Source organism: Phacochoerus africanus, chromosome 2 (assembly GCF_016906955.1).
Source record: "Phacochoerus africanus isolate WHEZ1 chromosome 2, ROS_Pafr_v1, whole genome shotgun sequence".
In the NCBI taxonomy this organism is placed as follows: Eukaryota; Metazoa; Chordata; class Mammalia; order Artiodactyla; family Suidae; genus Phacochoerus; species Phacochoerus africanus.
In genome coordinates, this window is record NC_062545.1 from 131,663,428 (window position 1) to 131,675,621 (window position 12,194).

A 12,194-nucleotide genomic window follows, 5' to 3' on the forward strand; every position below is an offset into this window, starting at 1 on the left:
TACAAACAATTTCAGAATATTAACCTGGTGAGTGAATACTCAGGTCCTTAATTAAACCAGTTCTCTTCCAGAACTGTAACATTCTAGGTCTCAGACTGATAGCAGTTACCTTGAGTACAAGGCTTCCAAGGCTGTCCCAGGTATTGCATTCCAGATAACCAGCAGAGGCAGACAAAGAGGAACACATGAAGAGGTCAGGCCCATTTCCATTTCCATTCCACTAGAGAAAAGTTAAGTCATATTGTTTCATCAAACTGCAAAGGAGATTGGGGGATTCTGACTAGCAACATGCCCAAAAAAGGGGAGAACAGCTGTGAACAGACAGTTAGTGGTCTTTGCCACATATACCATAATTACTTTTCCTCAAAAAATTATGAGTGAAAAAATCTGTAATGGGGAGTTCCCATTGTGCTCAGTGGGTTACAAACCCAACTGGTATCCGTGAAGATGCAGGTTCAACCCCTGGCCTCGCTCAGTGGGTTAAGGATCCAGCGCTGCTGTGAGCTGTGGTACAGGTCACAGACACAGCTTGGATCTGGCATCACTGTGGTTGTGGTGTAGGTCGGAAGCTGCAGCTCCAAATTTGACTCCTAGCCTGGGAACTTCCAAATACCACACGTGTTGCCCTACAAAGACCAAAAAGAGACAAAAAACACTGTAACAGACCTTAAAAACAGACACTGAGGAAAGAGAAATTAAAGGATGTAAGAGTAAATAAATCAGTTAAGTAAATCTAAAGGAAGTTTATGAACATCCTACAAAAAAAGGAGAGGAAAAATTAAAAGATAACTAATTCATTCAAGAAACACTGTGCTCTTATCTACCAAACTCTGTGCTAAGTACTAGGGAAACAACAAAAAGCATACAGGCGGAAAAGAAAAGAAAAGGCCATATAAACTAAATGCAATGTAGTATCTTCAAAACCAGGAACAGAATAAGGACATTAGTGGAAAAACTAATACAATTCAAATAATGCCTGGAGTTTATAGTAATGTACCAATGTTGGTTTCTTAGTTGTGACAAACATACCTAGTAACATAAGATGTCAGGAGAAACTGGGTAAGAGGTACACAGAAACTCTGTACAGAGAACTGTGAAGATGAAGGGTGGTGATGACTGCATGACAATCTGAACGTACTTAGTACCAAAGAACTATACACTTAAAAATGGTCAAAACAGTACATTTTATATATATTTTACTACAACTATTGAATGACAGAGGTTTTAACAGCATGTCCATCACCAGAAAAAGATCTAAAAAACTCTAACTTCCCTGAGACCATGATATCTAAGATGAGTTCTGAACAAAACAGTCATACTATGCAAAGAAATGGGGCAGCAGAGGTACAGCAAATGTGGTAACCTACAACAGAGGTCAGCAAACTATAACCCATGGGAGGCCATGTCCTCCCATGTTTTTTGCACACTCCACAAACTCAGAAGGTTTTTATATTATTTAATGGTTGAAAAAAATTAAAAAAATAAAATTTTGGAGTTCCCATTGTGGCACAGTGGTTAACAAATCTGACTAGGAACCATGAGGTTGAAGGTTTGATACCTGGCCTTGCTCAGTGGGTTAAGTATCCAGTGTTGCTGTGGCTGTGGCGTAGGCCGGCGGCTACAGCTCTGATTCAACCCCTAGCCTGGGAACCTCCATATGCCGTGGGAGCGGCCATAGAAAAGGCAAAAAGACTAAAAAATAGAAATAAAATAGAAATTAAAAAAAATAGAAATAAAATAAAATTGTATAACATGCAAAAATTACATGAAATTCCAATTTTCTTTTTATTTTTTTGGCCATAACAGCAACATGTAGAAGTTCCTCGCCAGAGATTGAATCCACACCACAGCACTGACCCAAGCCACAGCAGTGACAACACTAGGTCCTTAACCCAATGAGCCACCAGGGAACTCCTGAAATTAAAATTTTAGTGTCCATAAATAAAGTTGCCCTGGAATACAGCCATGATCATTCATTTACACATTGCCTATATCTGACTTTATGCTACCATATCGCAAGTGAGTAGTTACTGATGAAAATAGTAAGTCCCACAAATATATTTACTATCTGGCCCTTTGCACAAAAAAAATCTGGCAACCCCTGATCTAGAGGCCCGGGTGGGGAAGGGAGAATTTAGAACCTAGAGAAATTTTACACGTGTGTATGAGATAAGCTATAAGGTAGTAGGCTTTATGTACTAGGCTAAAAAATCTGAACTTGTTTCAACTTGATTCCATTTATTATGAGAAGCTACTAAAAGAATTTTATTGAGAGTAATCTGATCAGATCCACCTTGTGTAAAAATAATTATCTATTCCTTTCCAAAGTTACCTAAAATATTGATTTTAGTTACTAAAAAATAAAATGGGAGTTCCCGTTGTGGCGCAGTGGAAACAAATCCGACTAAGAACCATGAGGTTTCAGGTTCCATCCCTAGCCTGGCTCACTGGGTTAAGGATCCTGGCCTAGCTCAGTGGGTTAAGGATCCGGCGTTGCCATGCATGAGCTGTGGTGTAGGCTGGCAGATGTAGCTCCAATTCGACCCCTAGCCTGGGAACCTCCATACGCTGTGGGTGCGGCCCTAAAAAGAAAAATAAATAAATAAATAAATAAAATATAAATAAGTAAAAAAATAAAAATTAAAAATCTTTGCAATTCTCACTTAAAATAAAAAATGAAAAAATAGGAGTTCCCAACGTGGCACAGCGGAAACGGATCCAACTAGGAACCATGAGGTTGCAGGTTCGATCCCTGGCCTCACTCAGTGAGTTAAGGATCTGGCATTGCTGTGAGCTGTGGTGCAGGTCACAGACTCGGCTCGGATCCTGCATTGCTGTGGCTCTGGTGTAGGCCGGTAGCTGTAGTTCCAATTAGATCCCTAGCCTGGGAACCTCCATATGCTGCATGTGCAGCCCTAAAAAGACAAAGGACAAAAAAAGAAAAAAAAAAAAGAAAATGCCACTAAAAAAAGGAAGCCTGGAAGCATACCAATAAGGCTGTGATAGTATATTAGAAATTTTTATTTCCTTCTTTGTGCTTATCTATATTTTTCATTTCTTGTCAAATCAGAAGAAAACTGCTTTTATAATTCAAATCCAAAAATAAGTACTTTTAAACTCATATTCATACACACACACAAAATTTCTCTAGGTTCTAAATTCTTCCCTCCCCACCCCTCATCCCCAGCAGCCTTAGGTAGGAAGAGAAAATATGTTTTAAGAAAACCTACATATAGCAAAACTATAACAGGATACCTCTGTCGCACTTATAAAGGATAAATGACATTCCATCTTTTCGAATTACTGCATTTGCTTTATAGTTGTGAAAGAATAAAATGAAACCAATATACTGGCAGAGTACTCTTTTCCTACATAGGGCTTTCATCACATCAACAAGACCTATCAATAATATCTTTTTGAAACTAAAAATGTTAAAGGACAGGAGAAAATGCAGAGTTTGCAAGTCAAGTCAAAATGTTGAAAACTGTAGTTCCCGTTGTGGCTCACCAGTTAACAAACCCAGCTAAGATCCATGAGGACACAGATTCAATGCCTGGCCTCCCTCAGTGGGTTAAGGATCCAGCGTTGCCATGAGCTGTGGCGTAGGTCGCAGACACGGCTCAGGTCTGGCATTGCTGTGGCTGTGGCGTAGGCCAGCAGCTATGGCTCCAAACTGACCCCTAGCCTGGGAACTTCCATATGCCTCAAGTGCAGGCCGAAAAAGAAAAAAAAAAAAGTTGAAAACTGATGCAAATATAGCTTTGAAAATATAATTATGGACTCTTAAGAAATGTAGTCTTTGATATATACCATAGTACTTTGCACTTACTGATACATTGCTTGTTAACATTAAACTCATTTTAAATGTTGTGTTTCAGTTCATCAGGGATTCATGTGCAGGAAATCATTACTTTTATTTCTTTTGTGTGTCCCCCACCCACAGAACCTCATACAGTGCCCATATATGGTGGGTACTCAGTAATGCTTACAATTGAATGACAAAATAATTAACCCTACTTAAGCTCACAAACTGAAACCCTCACACCTACAATTCACACCACTAAGCCTCCCTCTATGGAACAGCTTAAAGGACATTCCTGGGGTGAGTACTGCTGATTCTACTGGATTTATTACATTAGGTTTCTCCTGTAGCAAAGAGCTCAAAGTGCACATGTAAAGTTAAAATAGAATTCCTGACTACTGAGAAGGTGGGTGGGAAAGTGGGCAAGTGAAGGAAGAATCTATTATAATAGCTTGCCTCTAAAGAACAGGCATTATTCAACTCTAGAGATTAAACCATTCCTAAAATGTCTCTGAACTAAGACTCCTAAGGGACGTCATTTCATTAAACTTTGTACTGGCTAAATGCCAGCACAATACCGTTGAAACCAAAAACTTACCATAAAAAAAAAATCCTAAAAATCTCGGCTAACAATCCACATGATTGTATAAGATCTAATTTTAATTATTCACTCTCTTTTGCCAAAACAAAACTTCTGAACTTTTTCAAAGCATTAAATTGAGCATCTACCACATGCTGAGCACTGGGGAAACAAGTGAATTAAAGAGCCAGACAAAATTAAGTGATTTTGTATTCTGCTATAAATTAAAGTACAAACAACAGAGCTGAGGAAGTACTGTGCAGTGAGGAGTCAACTTCTATCCATGGACGTTTGGGGAAATTAGATAGCAAATTTAAGCTGGACACTGATTAGGAGTTAGAGGCAACAAGCAGGAAGAAGGGTAGAAAGAGTATTCAAGGCAAATAGAGGGCTATACACAAGCAGAACATTGCATGGCAGGAATGATAGAGGATAAAAAGGAAAGAAAGGTAGGGTAGAGTTCAACAATGATAGGTCTGGTATGCTAAACTATGAAATCTGGAGTTATGCCCCCAGGTAATGGAGAGAAAATAGAAATTTTGAAGTAGGGCAGTGACAAAAACCTGAAGAATCAGTTCACCTAGCAGGAAAAGCCTAAGCTAAATTATAATCATCTCAAAGGCTTTATTTAATACTACACCACACAGACATCAGTAAATACTGCGCTGACGCAGATAACAAAAGAAATCTATGAATGGGATCCACTCCTCTGTCCATGCTTTCAGCTGAGTCTCAGGGCTCAGTCATTATTACCCTCTTCCCTACTCCCTGGCTGATCTCACCAGACCCATGTTTCTAAACACCATCTAGGTACTGAAGACATCCCAAGTATAATCCACAGCCATGACTTTGACTCTGGGCTCCAGACTTGAACAATCAACTACCTATTCCTGGATACCCAGTGAGAATCTCAAATTCAACATATCCAACCAAATTCTTCATGTTAGCAGGAAAGCTTCAAGTTTCTCACTCCTAGGTATGATGTTAGTTAGCTATAGGTACTTTTGTTTTTGTCGGCTGTGCTCAATGCATGCAGAAGTTTCCTGAGCTAGGGACTGAACCTGCAGTTAGAGCTGTGACAACGCCAGATCCTAAATCCACTGAGCCACCATGGAATTCCCTAAACTCTTCACTTTAAACTCCAAACTAGCTCCTTCCAATTTTCCATCTCTGCACATGGCACTAGTTTCTCTAGCTAAAAACTTAGAAATCATCTTTGATCCCTCTCCTTCTCTCACAACTAATCAATCAGCATATTGTATTGGTTCTACCTTCAAAATATACCGAGGAAGTTCCCTTGTGGCACAGCAGGTTAAGGACCCAGCCACAGCTGTGGCTCAGGTTGAAAGTGTGGTGTGGGTTCAATCCCTGCTCTGGGAATTTCCACACGCCCCAGGTACAGCAGGGAAAAAAAAATACATACACACACACACACACACACACACTCCCTGAATCTGACCACTTCTCACTATCTCCATCAGCACTGCCTCCCTGATCCAAGCCTTATTTACTGCTCAATCCCTAGACTTGGTACAATACCCAGCATATAGTAGGGCTCATTAATTATTGGGTTGTTGAATGAATTAATTTACCTAACTACCGTAATCAATCTTATTTATATTTTCATTCTGTTATGCATAATTGAATAATTCCTTCCTCACCTTTAAATTTAGATCTAGGAGTTCCCATCATGGCGCAGTGGTTAATGAATCCGACTAGGAACCATGAGGTTGTGGGTTCGGTCCCTGCCCTTGCTCAGTGGGTTAACGATCCGGCGTTGCCGTGAGCTGTGGTGTAGGTTGCAGACGCGGCTCGGATCCAGCGTTGCTGGGGCTCTGGCGTAGGCCGGCAGCTACAGCTCCAATTCGACCCCTAGCCTGGGAACCTCCATATGCTGCGGAAGCAGCCCAATAAATAGCAAAAAGACAAAAAAATTAAAAAATAAATATATAAATTTAGATCTAATTCATGGTTACCAGGCTGTACTTCCTCAGAGTTCTAAAACCATTGAAAGACTATTAAAACAAACTATACTATACTAATGACCTTTAATTCCTTTAATTCCTATAATTAGCTCTTTCAGTAACTTGGCCAGTTATATTTATTTGACTGTAACTTCTATTATTATCTTCCTACATTATCAACTTGTCAATGTACTGCTTATGATAAATGCTATTGATAAAAATGGACAGATATGCCCAGAATATTATAACAAATGCTTTTTCTACTTAGAAGTAACACAAACTATTTTTAATAATAGAAACCATAGAAAAACAAACAATTAAAACAAATTCACAGGCACATGATCAAGGTCAACCTCAAAAGTGACAAGTCGGGAGCTCCCGTTGAGGTGCAGTGGACACAAATCCAACTAGTAATCCATGAGGATGCCAGTTTGATCCCTGGCCTTGCTCAGAGGTTCGGGGATCCGGTGTTGCAGTGAGCTGTGGTATAGGTTGCAGATGAGGCTTGGATTCCATGTTGCCGCTGTGGTGCAGGTTGGCAGCTGCAACTTCAACTCTACCCCAGCCTGAGATCTTCCATATGAGGCAGGTGTGGCCCCAAAAAGCAAAAAAAAAAAAAGAGTGACAGTCATCTTGATAATATGTACTCTAACCCCAAGCTAGTCACGAAAAAAAAAAAAAAAATCAAATCCCAACTGAAGGTCATGAAAAACAAGAAAAGTCTGGAGTTCCCGTGGTGTTGCAGTGGTAACCAACCCAACTAGTATCCATGAGGACATGGGTTCGATCCCTGGCCTTGCTCAGTGGGGTTAAGAATCCAGTGCTGCCCTGAGCTGTAGTATAGGTTGCAGATGCAGCTCAGATCTGGTGTTGCTGTGACTGTCGTGTAAGCTGGCAGTGCAGCTCTGATTCACCCTCTAGCTTGGGAACTTCCATATGCGGAGGGTGCAGCCCTAAAAAGACAACAACAACAAAAAAAAAGAAGTCTAAGAAACTCTCGTAGCCAAGAGGATCCTAAACGGGACATGACTATTGAAACTATTATGGTTGTGGAACTTCCACTGTGGCACACTGGGTTAAGAATCCAACTGAGCCACTGCAGAGGCTCAGGTTTAATATCCAGCCTGGCACAGTGGATTAAAAGCTGAGTACGTCACAGCTGTGGCTTGTATTCAATTCCTGACCCAAGAATTTCCATATGCCATGGGTACAGCCATAAATTTAAAAAATAAAAAAGATTATGGTTGTATAATGCAAGGTTCTGAGAGGCAGGAACTTTTTATGAAATCTCTGAAGATGCCTCTTGCCTTGTTTCTGTGACTATGTGGTTTTGATCCGTGGCCTCACTCAGTGGGTTAAGGATCCAGCATTACCACAATCTACAGCATAGGTCACAGATTCAGCTCCAATACCAGTGTTGCCATGGTTGTGGTGTATATGCCTCAGCTAAAGCTCCGACAGACCCCTAACCAGGGAATTTCCATAGGCTGCAGGTATGATCATTAAAAAAAATAGTAATAGGGAGTTCCCATAGTGGCTCAGCAGTAATGAACCCAACTAGGATCCATGGGGATGCACATTTGATTCCTGGCCTCACTCAGTGGATTAAGGATCTGGGACTGCCATGAGCTGTGGAGTAGCCCAGCAGCTACAGCTCTGATTCGACCCCTAGCGTGGGAACTTCCATATTCCATGGGTGTGGCCCTAAAAAGCCAAAAACAACAAACAAACAAAACTACAAAGAAAACTCTTAAATGAACATCTTTGCAAACTTACCAATTAGTGTCTTAATAGTAGCTGCTGAGTCAAAGGACATATAGGTTTTTTTTGTTTGTTTGTTTGTTTGTCTTTTTGCTATTTCTTGGGCCGCTCCCACGGCATATGGAGATTCCCAGGCTAGGGGTCTAATAGGAGCTGTAGCCACCGGCCTACACCAGAGCCACAGCAACGCGGGATCCGAGCCGAATCTGCAACCTACACCACAGCTCACGGCAACGCCAGATCGTTAACCCACTAAGCAAGGGCAGGGACTGAACCTGCAACCTTATGGTTCCTAGTCGGATTCGTTAACCACTGCTCCACGAAGGGAACTCCAGGTTTTTAATGCTTACAATAAACATGGCCAAAATGTTCTCCAGAAAGGATATTCAAATGTAAATATTCACCAACAGCAGTTGTTTGAGTGTGCCAATTTCCCCACTCTTATGCCAATACCAGACAGTAACATTTTGTTAGTATACACACCAATTTGCCATGGGAAGGGGGGTTGTTTTGTGTTGTTTATAAGTTGGAAACAATGTATTTTTATCCTTATTGGTTATTTTTACTACTCTAGGCATGCAAGCTACCCATTCAGGTCTTTTGCCAATCTACTAGATACTAAGATCATTAAACTTCTGGGTCCAACATATGGTGCAAATTTTTTCCCCCACATTTTGCCTGGCTTCACTCATCACTGGATCCCCTATACCTGAAAAGTTGCCTGGCACATCCTAAGCACCCAATAAACATATCAATGAATACTAAATGACTAAATCTCTTTAATTTTATGGTGTGGTTGCCAACTAGAGGTTGTTTATGTAATAATTTGATCAATCTTGGGTTCTGCCTTTGCAATCATGCTTAGAACAGCTCATCCTATGTCAAGATTTAAAAAAACTATTTACCCATTTTTTTGGCCACACCCACAGCATGTGAAAGTTCCCAGGCCAAGGATCCAACCTGTCCCACAGCATCAATCCAAGCTGCTACAGTGATAACGCTGGATCCTTAACCCACTGTGCCACAAGACAACTCCATGTTTACCCATTTTTTTAAAGCAATAATTTTCTGACTTCATACTTTTAAATATTTAATTCACCCAGATTTCATTTACATTTTAAGGTAGGACTCCATTTTTTTTTCAACTGGTTAGCCAATTGTTTCAACACAATTTTGGTGGGGTTTTTTTCTTTTTGCTTTTGTTTTGCTTTTTTAGGGCTGCACCCATGGCATATAGAAGTTCCCAGGCTAAGGGTAGAATCGGAGCTACAGCTGCTGGCCTACACCACAGCTCACAGCAACACAGGATCCCCAACCCACTGAGGGAGGCCAAGAATCAAAACTGCATCCTCACAGATATTAGTTGGATTTGTTTCCGCTGCTCAAGGAAGGGAACTCCTATTACAACACAATTTTGAAATTCTTTCACAACTAATAAGAAATGCCATCTTTATAATACAAAATAGTCGCATATTTCTAGATTATTCTGCGCACTGCTCTGATCTATTCTACAGTTACCACTTACTGTTTTGATTACCATAGCTTCATTTGCATATTCACTAGTACAAGTGTCCCTTAACTTTCCTCTTTTAAAAATTTTTCTACTTTATAAGTTCATGCTTCCAAATGAAAATCAGAATGATTCTGTCAAGTTTTCAAAAGTAATTCTGGTTGGAATTATGTAAATTATCAGTGATATGACTTTGTGCAAATTACTTAATCTGTCACTAAATTTCCCACATTGGGAGTTGCTGCCATGGTGCAGGGGAAGTGAATCTGACTAGGAACCATGAGGTTCCATCCCTGACCTTGCTCAGTGGGTTAAGGATCCAGCGTTGCCATGAGCTGTGGGTGTAGGTCGAAGACGCGGCTCAGATCTGGCGTTGCTGTGGCTCTGGCGTAGGCCGGCAGCAACAGCTCCAATTGGACTCCTAGCCTGGGAACCTCCATATGCCACAGGTATAGCCCTAAAAAGACAAAAAGACCAAAAAAAAAAAATTTCTCACATTGGTAAAATGGAAATAATAGTTCTTAACTCATAGGTTTGTTATGAGAACTAAATGAATCAAGACATATAAAGTTCTATACTAGAAAAATGTTAACTCCTACTATAATTGTTTGAAAGTGATTACGATGATTGCTCAATAAATGTTTTCCGAATTGTGCTCCCACAAATTTCAATGGCTCTTTAAGATCCATCAAAGGGTAACATAAAACATAACCAATGATATAAAAAATAAATAATTTATGCCTGCTTCATTTCACCAATGCCTTGATCATTGGTTAAAACCAAGAGCTGGAGCAGGGGGCAGAGAACCATGAAAAATACCAAAGGCTGGTGGCAGGAAGCCTCAAAATGTTTATAAAGTTTGGCCCAAGTGGAGAAGATGACTTCTTTCTAATCAGTATTACCAGGCACTAGCATGTCCCTCTAACTCCTTTTTTTTTCTCCATCTCCATAGTTATGACAATACTACCTATCTCTTGATTGCTTTCCAAGAAAACACATAGGAACTAGATGTCTAAGAATACTTTTCAAGAGAGACAGTGGGCATGTACAGAGTAAATATGCCACTGATAAACGCGGACAGACAGGGCCATAATATTATAACGAGCTACCTCCACCAAGCTTCCCACATCTCTGTGACGATGGGGGTAAAGGAGTTGTTGTGTATCTATCTATTCTTGTGGGCAAACGAGTTTGTCTCACATTGACTGTTAATGACCTGTTCGTTTTAAATTATTTTGCTATCAGCATGACCCTGGTATAAGATAGAGGTCATACACCTTTTAAGGACCTTTAGAAAACTTATTTTCTATAGAAAGCTAATATATAAGAAAAGAGAGGCCGAGGAGCAACATGAATTGCTAACTGCAAAAGAAGCCAAAGGCTTCCCCAAGTCTCCTAATTCCCAGAAACCTGCTCTTTCCACCACACCACACAGCCTCTCGCCGAAGCTTGCCACGCTTCGAGGTGGGAGGAGTAAAACAAAAGTGTCTGGTCAAAGCAAAGACACTCAAAACTGAGGGACAGCACAATCGGGAGCACATGACTGGCCACGCCTCTCCCGTCCCACCCTCCCCCCTTCCCCGCGCCAGCAGCACGCGCTGCCAACCTCGTCATGTGACCTTCACGCGGCCCCAGCGCTCCCCCTGCTAGGCGACTCTTTCCAGCAGCCATTTTGCCTAGAACTTGTCGCCCGTGCTCACAGCGGAGCAGGGCACCGCGAAAACCAGCGGTTAGAGTTTACAGGCCGCACACGCGCTTCGAAAAAGTGCCGAGACTGGCAGTGCAGAGCTGAACCTCACCGAACACGTCGCACCCCGGGGCGCCGGGGAAAGCTGTGGGTGCGCCTCGGCCTGCTATTGGCTCTGGCGCCCACGTGACACCATTGCCCCCCCCCACCCTCTCCTTCCCCCCCGACCCACAAAAACAACCAGACACTTTTAACACCTCGCGCCAAGTACGCGCCGCTGGGCGCGTGGGGACAGACGGCGCGCGTGGCAACAAGGGTGCCTGCGCGTACCTGCCAGGGGCCGACCGGAGCTGACCCACGCGCCGCTCCGCTCGCGGGTCCGGGAATCCTCGCGCTGCTGGACCCCCCGACTAGTCATTGGCGGCCAGGTTTGGTCACGTGCTCAGCTCGGGACCGCCCCAAACCGCTAATCACCTGGCACTGTGCTCGAAGCGGCGCCGAAAGTCATTCGCACGCGGAAAGGGAGGATAGTTGGAGGACCTCCTTCTCTGCTGTTTTGTGGTTACGTTCCTAACGGGGAAACGAGAGAGCAGGGTCTCAAAACCAAATAAGCTCACACCTACCGCTTTAACTTCGCGTGCCCCTCCAGTAGCCGGGAACCATCGCCCTTGGGCGCTCCCCGATGCACGCCGGGATACGTCTGGCGCCCCTCAGGGTACTGCAGAGCATGCCGGGAAAAGCACCTCTCCCGATTTCCTGGCTCTCACCTCTCTGGTGTTTCTTATCCCTTTGAAAGACCTGTCGTTGGGCTGGGATTGAGGTGGTTTGGGTTAATTATGAGAGTGTGAATGGATGTAACAGGAACTTATATTCCCCAGTCGTTTGATCTG

The 12,194-nt window shown here is 42.3% G+C and overlaps 1 protein-coding gene across 1 annotated transcript in view; it reads right to left on the reverse strand.

Annotated features, from left to right (window-relative positions):
• MGA (MAX dimerization protein MGA) overlaps positions 1 to 11,965 on the reverse strand; it is a 175,299-nt gene extending 163,334 nt beyond the window's left edge. The window contains exon 1 of the mRNA XM_047766623.1: positions 11,928 to 11,965. The gene's annotated coding sequence lies outside the window, so the exon portion shown is untranslated. The remainder of the gene's footprint in view (positions 1 to 11,927) is intronic.
• Positions 11,966 to 12,194: the final 229 nt, after the last annotated feature.